Source organism: Pantherophis guttatus, chromosome 2, assembly GCF_059756535.1.
Source record: "Pantherophis guttatus breed Tessera chromosome 2, ASM5975653v1, whole genome shotgun sequence".
NCBI classification, from domain to species: domain Eukaryota; kingdom Metazoa; phylum Chordata; class Lepidosauria; order Squamata; family Colubridae; genus Pantherophis; species Pantherophis guttatus.
In genome coordinates this window covers 251,262,183-251,274,331 of record NC_142064.1, presented here as the reverse complement: position 1 = coordinate 251,274,331, position 12,149 = coordinate 251,262,183, and the positions used below count along the sequence as shown (strand labels likewise).

The following is a 12,149-nucleotide window of genomic DNA, read 5'->3' as shown; positions in this document are numbered from 1 at the left end:
CAATGGTGATGGCTGCAAGCAATTGAGTATAATTGTTTATGCATACTCCCAGAATAGATAAGCATCACCATCTTGAACTGAACACAGAAGCATTTTGAAACGGCCATTAATCTGTTAGGATCTATTATGTTTAATGCTATCCAGATTGGCCCTCTTAGTAATATTTGCATTCTTTGTCCTTAAAACCAATCCATCAGTCTAGCCACATTCACACGTTTTCAAGGGAAAGCATCTTAATGGGTTTCTTAGGAAGGACATTAGATGATACTGAAAACCAAAGCTAAATAATTGTTCATTCTAGAAGTAGAAATAGAATAACAGGGTTGGAAGGGACTTTAGAGGTCTTCTAGTCCAACCCCCTGCCTAGGCAGGAAACCCTACACCACTTCAGACAAATGGTTATCCAACATCTTCTTAAAAACTTCCAGTGTTGGAGCATTCACAACTTCTGGAGGCAAGTTGTTCCACTGATTAATTGTTCTAACTGTCAGGAAATTTCTCCTTAGTTCTTTCTAAGTTGCTTCTCTCCTTGATTAGTTTCCACCCATTGCTTCTTGTCCTGCCCTCAGGTGCTTTGGAGAATAGCTTGACTCCCTCTTCTTTGTGGCAACCCCTGAGATATTGGAACACTGCTATCATGTCTCCCCTAGTCCTTCTTTTCATTAAACTAGACATACCCAGTTCCTGCAACCGTTCTTCATATGAACTTCAATTTTATTTCTTCTGTGCATGGATTATCATCATTTTTTCCAGTGCAAACCTCCCATTTGAGAGTATACTCATTAGAATCCATATGACTCAGTCATGACAGGCTATAATTGTTGGAAGCCAAGAAATCAGAAACTTTCTCCAAAAAGGAAATGTTTGACGTGACTGCTGAAATCCCTACCAATGTATCCTTTATTTTAGAGGGCATGAACGTTTGAATAGGCATTAGCAGGAATAGAAAAGAAAGAGGAATATGAACAAGATCATCTGGAGGCAAAATAAGATAAATGCAACAGAATTTTAATTCATTGTGGTTTAATCATTGAGGTGGCGGTGGAGACCCCCAGGCTTATGGTCATGGGGGACTTTAATCTGCCGTCTGTCGGTGAAGCGTCTGAGGTGGCTCGGGAGTTCATGGCTTCCATGACGGCCATGGACCTGACCCAATTAATTTGTGGACCCACGCACATAGGAGGACACACTCTGGATCTGATTTTTGTCTCTGGGCAGTGGAAGAATGATCTCGAGATAGGGGAGATAGTGATTAAGCCCTTGTCATGGTCGGATCATTCCCTTCTTAGGCTTGACTTTCTAACCGCCACACCCCGCTGCAGGGAGGCGGAACAGACCAGATGGTTCCGCCCCAGGCGCCTGATGGATCCTGATAGGTTCCAGACGGAGCTTGGGCCATTTCCTGAGACTCTGACTCATGGCTTGGCTGAGGATCTGGTGGCCGCCTGGGATAGGGCGGCCGCTGATGCTTTGGACCGAGTCGTGCCTGTGCGGCCTCTGACCTGTCGCCGAGTCTACCTGGCTCCTTGGTTTTCCGAGGAGCTGAGGGGGATGAAGCGCCAGAAAAGACGCCTAGAGAGCAGTTGGAGATCTAGTCGCTCCGAATCCGACCGAACACTGGTAAGATCTCATATTAAGACTTACCTAGTGGCGATAAAAGCGGCAAAATGTAACTATTTTTCCGCTCTTATCGCATCGGCAGATAATCGCCCAGCCGCCCTGTTTAGGGTGACCCGTTCCCTCCTTCATCTGGGAGCGCGGGAGGATCCCTTGCAGGGTCGTGCTGAGGATTTTGTCCAGTATCTGCACGATAAAATCACTCAGATTCGGGAAGGCTTGGTCTCTGACTGGGTAGGTACAGACGGGATGATGGGTGTCGGTCTTGAGACTGCCATCTGGGAGGAGTTCGACCCTGTTGCTCCCGAGGACATGGACAGGATACTGGGGCGGCTGAACGCGACCACATGTTTATTGGACCCGTGTCCCTCCTGGTTGGTGCTGGCCTCCCGGGAGGTTACGCGAGGCTGGCTCCAGGGTATTATCAACGCTTCCTTGAGCGAGGGTGTCATGCCGCCCGCCTTGAAAGAGGCGGTGGTGAGGCCCCTCCTCAAGAAGCCTGCTCTGGATCCGGCTGTTTTGGCTAACTATCATCCGGTCTCCAACCTTCCCTTCTTGGCGAAGGTTGTTGAGAGTGTGGTGGCGCAACAGCTTCCTGGGTACCTGGATGAAGCTGTCTATCTGGATCCGCTCCAGTCCGGCTTCAGGCCTGGGCACAGCACGGAAACGGCATTGGTCGCGTTGGTGGATGATCTCTGGAGGGCTCGGGATAGGGGTTGTTCCTCTGTCCTGGTCCTGTTAGATCTCTCAGCGGCTTTTGATACCATCGACCATGGTATCCTGCTGCGCCGGTTGGAGGGGTTGGGAGTGGGGGGCACTGTTTTGCAGTGGTTCTCCTCCTATCTCTCTGACCGGTCGCAGTCGGTGTTGGCAGGGGGGCAGAGGTCGACCCCGAGGCGCCTTGTTTGTGGCGTGCCTCAGGGGTCGGTCCTCTCGCCCCTTCTGTTCAACATTTATGTGAAGCCGCTGGGTGAGATCATCCGTGGCTTTGGGGTGGAGTTCCATCAGTACGCTGATGACACTCAGCTGTACATCTCCACCCCGGGCCATCCCAACGATGCCCTTGAAGTGATGTCCCGGTGCCTGGAGGCCGTGCGGATCTGGATGGGGAGTAACAGGCTCCGACTCAACCCTTCCAAGACCGAGTGGCTGTGGCTTCCGGCGTCCCGATATAGCCAGCTGGTACCATCGCTGGCTATTGGGGGCGAGTTATTGGCCCCCACGGATAGGGCTCGCAACTTGGGCGTCCTCCTGGATGCACGGCTGTCTTTAGAAGAGCATATGACGGCCGTGGCCAGGGGGGCTTTTTATCAGGTCCGCCTGATTCGCCAGTTGCGTCCCTTTCTGGATCGGGATTCCTTACGCACAGTCACTCAAGCACTCGTCACCTCCCGCCTGGACTACTGTAATGCTCTCTACATGGGGCTCCCCTTGAGGAGTACCCGGAGGCTCCAACTGGTGCAGAATGCGGCCGCGCGGGGGATTATGGGAGCGAGGGGTCGCTCCCATGTGACACCTCTCCTGCGTGAGCTGCATTGGCTTCCAGTGGTCTTCCGGGTGCGCTTCAAGGTGTTGGTTACCACCTTTAAAGCGCTCCATGGCATAGGACCTGGGTACTTGCGGGACCGCCTTCTGCCGCCGATAGCCTCCCACCGTCCAGTACGCTCCCACAGAGAGGGACTCCTCAGGGTGCCGTCGGCCAGGCAATGTCGGCTGGCGACCCCCAGGGGGAGGGCCTTCTCTGTGGCAGCCCCCGCCCTCTGGAACGATTTGCCCCCGGAGATAAGAAGGATATCGGATCTTCGGGTCTTTCGCCGAGCCCTGAAAACTCTTCTTTTCCAGCAAGCAGGGCTGGCGTGAACCCCGCCCCCCTTTTTTAGTTTTTAATGGTTATTAATTGTTTAGTTTTAATTTGTTAATGGGTTTTAATTCGCACTGTTTTAATTCGGGCCAAAGTATATAATTCTTTTAATTAATTTTAAATTTTGTATTGTTATGTATTTTAGTTTTGGCTGTGCACCGCCCTGAGTCCACTAGGAGAAGGGCGGTATATAAATTGAATAAATAAATTGAATAAATAAATCAAGTGACCAAGCAATAAAAATAATTCCAGGAGTGCAAATAATAAATAACGCAAAGCACATACAGGAAAATAACAACCCCCAAAAAACATTGCTTTAACAAGCTGTCTTCCGATGCTGAATCATGAAATACTATAGTTCAGCAGCCCCCTGCGACTTTTAAATTACCCAGTTTGAGTTTTAATACCCTGCTAAACAAAGTAGTTTAATTTTGGCTTAGCTGATGTATGGATCTAATCCCTGTGATTGTAAATCATGCTTGGTAGATCAGTGTATACTAGTGTAAGTTAGGATACTATAGCTTGTTCATCAAGCCGTAGTTGAAAATCATGACAATGAATGAATAAGCCTAGCCAGAAACTTGTCCATAATTCAAGTTTTTCTCATGGATTATCCCTAAGGATCAGTAGTTTTTTTAAAAAGCTGTTTTAGGCTCCATGTAAGCTGCCTCCATGTTTATAGCTTTTGAGACTACACTGGGGTTACATTAAGCCAAACAGGAGAATATCCTTTCTTCCTTCCTAATACCTCCATTCACATCTACTGCATTACCAAATTCATTGTGATGAGTTCACAGGTAGACCTCATTTAGCTATGCTAATTGGGACTGGAAATTCTGTAATTAAGCGATGTTGTCAAAAACTGTGTGACTGCAGTACTTTGTGACAGCAGCTCTGGCATCCTGATTGCTGTTATTAAATGAGGACTACATTTTTTGTTAAGCAAGGACCTTATGTGACTGAGTTGAGATTTCCCGCTGGCTTCATTATGTGACCGTGAGATGCTGTAATAGCTGCAGATTCAAAAGTCCAGTCATAACAGGGGGCTAGACTAGAAGACCTCCAAGGTACCGTCCAGCTCTATTTTATTCTAATATAATTACCTCTCATTCATCACCACCATAAATTCAAATTTATGCTGAACAAGTGATTGTTAAACAAGACCACTTATATTTCTGGCATATTCAAAAGTTTTGCTCCAGCATAAAGTAGTTCTGACTTTTATGCCTCATTTAGGTATGATTTATATGCCTGATTTATACATCTGTTTTTTTTTCCCCAATTCCTTTGGAAAGGCAGTTTCCTCTAGGGAGAAATAATATATCAACTTTGTTCACAAATCATGCTAAAAATCATAGTTGGGGTTTAGAATGCTAGATAAACTCAGCTACAGTGGCTTATAAACCATGTCATATGGATTAGTCTGAGTGTGAGTCGAGTCAAATGCAGTTTCCTCAATAAACCACTTTTAAACAAACCATGTCTTAACCTGATCTATAAACCCACCGCATCCATATTTTCAAAACAAATAGCAAGACAAATATTTTGCTATTTGGGCTGTCTGAAAATATCTTGCAAGAATCTAAACGACATAATTACATAATTCTCATAGCAGAGAAACACATTCTTACATAATATTGTTTACTCGTCTTTCCCTTGCTTATTTCGTCACTTTGCAGTGTTGTGGAATGAATATTCATCCGCTTGCATTCACAGAGTGAAAATGAATTGGAGTTTTCTCAGTCTTCCTGCTAGAGGAATGTTGCCTTTGAACAAAACCACTGGGAGAATATAGCAGTGTTCTTTGGTAACATCCAGCATATAAACAGTAAATGGGGTTTTGTGATGAACTTGGGAGGGGATATTTTCCCAAAAGGAATTTGGTGCATCTATACTTTTTCTTTTGTCCTTTCCATGCTATTATAATTGGATTGTGATCTGCCCAAAGATTTGAGTCAATATTTATTTTTTGTATATTGTCTATTAAATCTGATGACATCCATATCATGTCTGTCCTGGACCATGACAGGTGTCTATTTGAATTAAAAGGTATATTGTTTTCCTTTCAAATGTCTATTTCTCCATACATCTTTGAATCAAACAATTCTAAATGAAAAAGAATTTCAACAATTTATGGAAAAAGAATTGGAGTTTTTCTTCAGAATAAGGAATTTGGTGCTTTGGTAAAATCCCAAGACAAGATGCTACCTGGAAACGGAAGAACAATCTCTTCCCTTTGCAGGCATCGCCTTCAACTTTCGTTCAGGCAATTGAGGAATTCAAGCTCTTGTCAGTCCCAAAGTGGAGGTGAGAAGGATTGCTGCTTCTCCGGTGTCCGAATCCCTCTCCTTGCTTGGTGAGGTGGGCTCCATCCACGGGAATCTCACTACAGTTGTTCAGCCTGAAGCAGGATAGACGTCTGATAAATAAAACTAGAAGAGAAGGAAGGCCACAAGTGAAGCCATGCCCATCACCACATCATCACACCAATGGCACAAGTTTATAACAGGTTTCATTTCTGCAATAACATCAGGGGCCACATGGCATTGTGGTTTCTACCAGCTGCCTTTTCCTCCAACTATTTCAGCCTGCCAACGGGAAGACAGAGTAATCCTGGTCTGGTCTGCCTGTTTCTAACCATGCCATTCAAATCAAAAGGAAGGGCCCTCCAGCTGTGGCATCAATGAGATGCTGCCCTAACTTGTTCCCAGAGCAACGGTTGAGTCTGGTTCCTCATCTGCAAACATTTAAAAAGGAACTGCGAAGAACAGCAGCTAATTGCCTAGCAACTATCAAGCCTGTATCCAATTTCCTTTCCCTTCTCCCACTGTGCATTTTATTTTTCTTTCCTTCTTCCTGGTGCATTGTCTTTGGTAGAGGAAGAAACCTGATGTTCTTTCTGCAGCTCAACCTGACACCTTGAGAGGTGGATTGCTGTTTTCCTTCACCTTCCATATTTTGGATCCCTTCCTCCCCCACTTTCAGTGTCTTGACTCACACTTTCCATGCTGGCTTGGCTGTTGTAAGGGTTGTTGTGTGTTGCACACACTAAGGCAGTGGTGAAATCCAAATTTTTTTACTACTGGTTCTGTGGGCGTGGCTTGGTGGGCATGGTGTGGTTTGGTGGGCATGACAGGAGAAGGATACTGCAAAATCTCCATTCCCACCCCACTCTGGGGCCAGCCAGAGGGGGCATTTGCCGGTTCTCCAAACTGCTCAAAATTTCTGCTACCGGTTCACCAGAACCTGTCAGAACCTGCTGGATTTCACCCCTGCACTAAGGGGGATACGTAGCAAACCACTTGGGGATAATATGAGCTGTACAAGTCCTCAACTTACAACAGTTCAGTTAGTGATGGTTCAAATTTACAATGGCACTGGAAAAAAAAGTGACTTATGAGCATTTTTCACACTTACAATCTTTGCAGCATCCCCCATGGTCATGTGATCAAAATTCAGATACTTGGCAACTGACTCATCATATTTATGACGGTTGCAGGGTCCCAGGGTCATGTGATTCCCTTTTGCAACCTTCTGACGAGCAAAGTCAATGGGGAAGCCTGATTCACTCAAACGACCATGTTTTACTAACTTAACAGCTGCAATAATTGTGGCAAGAAAGGGTATAAAACGGGGCAAAATTCACCTAAAAACTGTCTCATTTAGGAACAGAAACTTTGGGCTCGATTGTGGTCATAAGTCAAGGACTACCTATATTTGCAAGATATACATGCCGGGTTTTATTCAGTTCTATTTTCTTGTCTGATGAAATAAGCTGAATCATGAAACACTGTCTGGCTTTGTGGCTCTTAGGTTGTGGGCTCCAGCTGTCTTGAGAAGCCCGTCATAGATTCATGGGTGACGTATTGCATGGCATTTGTGACAGAGGTGGGTTTCAGAAGATTCTGACCAGTTCTGGAGAACCGGTAGCAGAAATTTTGAGTAGTTCGGAGAACCGGTAGTAAAAATTCTGACTTGCTCCGCCCCCATCTATTCTCTGCCTCCCAAGTCCCAGCTGATCAGGAGGAAATGGGGATTTTACAGTAACCTGCCCCTGGATTGGGGAAGGAATGGAGATTTTACAGTATCCTTCCCCTGCCACGCCCACCAAGTCACGCCCACCAAGTCATGCCACGCCCACCAAGCCACACCCACAGAATTTGAAACCCACCACTGATTGGTGACCCAGGAGGCCACAAATGCCATGCAATGTGTGGATTTAGAGGTCAGAGGAGAGAGACAGCGTCTTCTCCATAATGCTTCTAGTTTCTTTGTTGTCCCTGGCTCTGCAGTTAAATACAGCGGCATCCAGGGGAAGCGTCAAAAAAGGTCATAGTGCAGCCGCCCCTTATGTGTATTACAACCCATGTTAAAAAGAGGAGGGGGTCCAATTGTCCTACTTGACATTTTTACCACCCTCCCCCATCAGCCCTGCAGAGTTCTAGAGCAGGGGCGTCCAACCTTGGCAACTTTAAGACTTGTGGACCACAACTCCCAGAATTCCCCAGCCAGCATTCTGGAAGTTGAAGTTCATAAGTCTTAAAGTTGCTAAGATTGGATGACCCCCAACCCCTGGGGCCGTGGCCCACTACTGGGCCTTGAGCCAATCAGAATCGGGCCATGGAAGTGACGGGCAAGCACATCTGTGTGCATCCCCCCTTGTGCGAGCAGCAGGCGAGTGCATCTCCGCATGCGCTGCCGCTCTTGCAAATGGAGCTGTGCACATTTCCCCGCCACTCATGTGGAACCATCCCCTCCCTCCCCTATTTGGCTGCATGCCAGGAAGATTGGGGAACTCTGCTCTAGAGGCAGAGAAGGGACAATAACAGCCTCCCCCTCCCCAAGAAGCCTTTTGTGATGTCCTCCAACAGCTTTTGTTCCCGTGCTGTTTGCACTTTCTCTGCAGAGACCTTGGAAATGTGGGCTATTGGCTCTGTAAAAGGCTGGTAAATAATAAGAGGCCAATAGGTTTTGTGGGATTATTGATATGATTACCCAGATTCATCCCCACAAGTCTGGAGCTTCAAGTGGAAGATAAGAATGCTCTCAGTGTTGCTTCTGGGGAACTCCTGGGTTCAAAACCTCTCTACTGTCTCACAGGTCAAGGGAAGCATCAAGCATAATCATTAGACCAGTTGTGGAACATACTGCCAATAAGCTGACACTCAAAACTTTTGTATGTTTTAATTTTTGCAATCAGCTTATCTGTGGGTGGCACACTTTTCATTAAATTTTGGTTAAAATGTGGGGGTCAATTTATAGGCTTATCCATCAGTATTTATATAGGTAGTTAAAAAAATGTATCACCATATATATTCGTGGGGGGAAAAAACATCCACAAATAAACGGAATCCAATTTTGGTGTATTTTGGAACCTAGAATTCTCAGTTTATCCACAAGTTTATACAGTGTGTGTGTGTGTGTTTTAAACATTCCCGGAAGTCTTAATCAAGAGGCAAATCGCTAGTGACAGAAAATTGGCTGCATGAAGCCTGCACAACTGGAAAGTGCCAAATTAAGCGCAACCATCCAAGAGAGAGAAGAACGAGAACTTTGAAACATCTGGAGTTCTCTCCACTGCATTTGCAGACTTACCAGGTGTTAAAATGCTTCTCTTATGAGCTGCCATCTTGGGCCAGCTGATTGCTATTTCCTCTGATGGGAAGTGTGTGTGTGTTGTGGCCCGTCAGCGGCCTGTGCAACTAGTAGCTAATTCTGACAGCGAGGAGGCTGGTGTGGTGCTGCGCCAGCAGCCTGTGCAGTTGGCCCTCGAGTCAGACAATGAGGAGGCTGGAGAAGATGTGGTGCCAGAGGTGGGGATTCAGCCAGGGCCTTCAGAACCTCCAGAAGCTCCCTTAAGTGAAGAGGACGAAGAGGAGGAGCCTCTTCTTGATGCATGGGCGTGCAGAGCTGCCAAAAGGCAGGAGTGGCTCCTCCGGAGGAGGTCTCCTCGTGAGTAAGGCTTGGGGCTAATTGGCCACTCCCTTAGCCTATTTAAGGAGGAACGCCAACTGAAGCAATTTGCAGGGAACAACTTCGTTCACATACCTTCGTGTCTTGTCTTGCTTATCTTATCAGCTTCCTGCAAATTGCCTCTGGGCATTCTGCCAACCACAGGAAGCTTTCAGTATTATTCTTTGAATTCTTGGCGGATGTTAATGCAGTTAATTAACAGCCATTGTTGTAAAAAACTGATTTAGTAAACTAAGGTTTGAATGGACTTTGTGTGTGCTGCGTTCTTTGGGGTCCATAGCTGGGGCAGAACAGTGGGGGGGGGGGAGTGGGCGGGAGAGAAGAGAGTTAGAAAAGTAGTCAGAGACAATGCTTTACTTTTCCTTACTTAACACTGGGGGTGTCCACAGTGTGTGTGGATGTGCATGCCTGTCAAAAAAATCAAGATGGCAGCCATGACCATGTGTGAATGAACCACTGGGCCTTTGTGATGTGTATTGGACAAGAACCACTGTGGTTAAAAAAACTATGTCCCAAAGGCACTTTTTTTTCCCCAAGAGGCAATTGGAATTTCTGATTTTTCTTTGAAGATGTTTCGCTTCTCCTCCAAGAAGCTTCTTCAGCTCTGACTGGATGGTGGGGAATGGAAGGATTTCTATTCCTTGCAGACAGCAATAAATCCTTCCATTCCCCACCATCCAGTCAGAGCTGAAGAAGCTTCTTGGAGGAGAAGGGAAACGTCTTCAAAGAAAAACTAGAAAGTCCAGTTGTCTCTTGAAAAAATAAAGAAGCATCTTTGGGACAACCATGACCTGGATGACTGAGAATCTCCATAGACACTTAAAAAACTATGGTTTATGAAATCATTGTGTGAACCCAGAGAACTGTGGCTTGTTCAGAAAGTTCCAGTTAAATAAAAATTAGTGTGAAAAGCGAATAAGGTTTGTAATAATATTTTTTTAAAAAATGCTCACAAGGTTTATTGGTGGGAGAACTAAGCCAAAAAAAAAAAAGAGGACCTGAATGTAAATCAACTACATCCCAACCAGTGGTAAAATCCAAATTATTTTTACTACCGGTTCTGTGGGCGTGGCTTGGTGTGTGTGATAGGGGAAGGATACTGCAAAATCCCCGTTCCCTCCCCACTCCTGGGGGAAGGATATTGCAAAATCCCCATTCCCACCAGATCTCCTGTATGGAGAATTAGTGCAAGGAAAGCGCCTCAGAGGGAGACCACAGCTGTCATATAAGGATATCTGCAAGAGGGACCTAAAGGCCCTGGGAATAGACATTAACAACTGGGAAACCTTGACCTCCGATCGTTCAGCTTGGAGGCTAAAGTCACAGCATGGCCTTCTCCAATTCGAAGAGACACTTGTTCGGCAGGCTGAGGCAAAGAGGCAGTCCCAGAACCAGCGAAATCTGGGGGCTGGGCAGGGGACAGAATGTATCTGCCTTCAGTGTGGAAGGGATCGCCACTCTCGAATTGGCCTTTTTAGTCACACTAGGTGCTGTTTTAGGACCTCTTTCCAGAGCACGATACCATAGTCTCTTGAGACTGAAGGATGCCAATGGAACTACTCAAAATTTCTGCTACCGGTTCTCCAAACTGCTCAAAATTTCCACTACTGGTTCTCCAGAACCTGTTAGAACCTGCTGGATTTCACCCCTGATCCCAACCTGGTGTTCTCCATATGGGTTTGGACACAGACCCATGTTTCCTAGCTCATATGACCAAATTCATTCATCAACAAACAAGTCACCATGTGATTAGAAAGACCTAGAATTGAGTGGTAGAACATGGGCCTTACAAGAAGCTCTTTACTTAAACCTTACCTTAACGTTCTTGATTACTCTGACTCTGAGATAAAGCTGGGCCAGGGAAACACTTTTCCAGGCATCAGGAAGCCTCAGACCTTGGACAGCTGCTTCTCATCAGGACCAGGGCTAGTATCAGATTCAAAATGACAGCAGCCCAACCTGCCCTAAGCGGTGCCAACTTCCAGGTGGGTTTCACTAAAGTAGAATGGCTCTTGTGTTGGGTACCTCGCCCATACTGGCAGCAGATGCCCCCAGGAGGCATAGGCAGAGATCTGCTTTGAAGCTTGACCACCGTGGATTGATTTTGCAGTTCTGCTGCCAATGCTCTGAATTTGGTTGAAAGGGATACCGTCTTGGGCACTGGAAAGGAAGATAGCTGGGTTTCCCCCTTCATTTCCCCACACTCCAAATTGGTGGAGAGTCCTACTGAGTCCAAGATCTTTCTTCTCCTAAATCTGTCTATCTCAGTCAGGACTGTTGCCTTGCCCCTTTCTCCTGGCCCGGGGCACGGCTGGGCTTTTACACAAGGTTGTGTCTTCCGCCGCTGCTGAACCCCTCTGCTCATCCTAGGGAAGGGATCCCGCGCTTCCCTGCGCAGCTCCATCACTTCTGCCGAGTGCTTTCTCCTCCGCTTGGCCCTCCTTCGCCTTGCGAGCACCTGGGGCTGACGGGAGGGGTGGGGGGTGGGGGGTAAACCCCTGAAAAACGAGGGGTCCCCCTCCTCCACTCAATGCATTGTTATTGGCGACTCTCAGCCACCCCCCCATCCCCCCCACCCCTCCCACACGGGCAGACACCCGCCCGCACCTACGATTTCAAGAGGTTTCAGACCGGCTTGCTATTGCGAGGACACAGGAAGGGGCTGGAGCAAACCGGTGGTGGTGCTTGGATTTGATGC

At 46.8% G+C, this 12,149-nt stretch overlaps 1 long non-coding RNA gene across 1 annotated transcript; it reads right to left on the bottom strand.

Moving 5' to 3' along the window:
- Positions 1–4,506: 4,506 nt before the first annotated feature.
- On the bottom strand, positions 4,507–12,147 carry LOC117674032 (uncharacterized). The gene is made up of 2 exons (XR_004593643.3): positions 11,267–12,147; positions 4,507–5,910 (listed from the first exon to the last, which is right to left on the bottom strand). It is a non-coding gene; the product is annotated as an uncharacterized LOC117674032 (long non-coding RNA).
- Between the last annotated feature and the right edge of the window lie 2 nt (positions 12,148–12,149).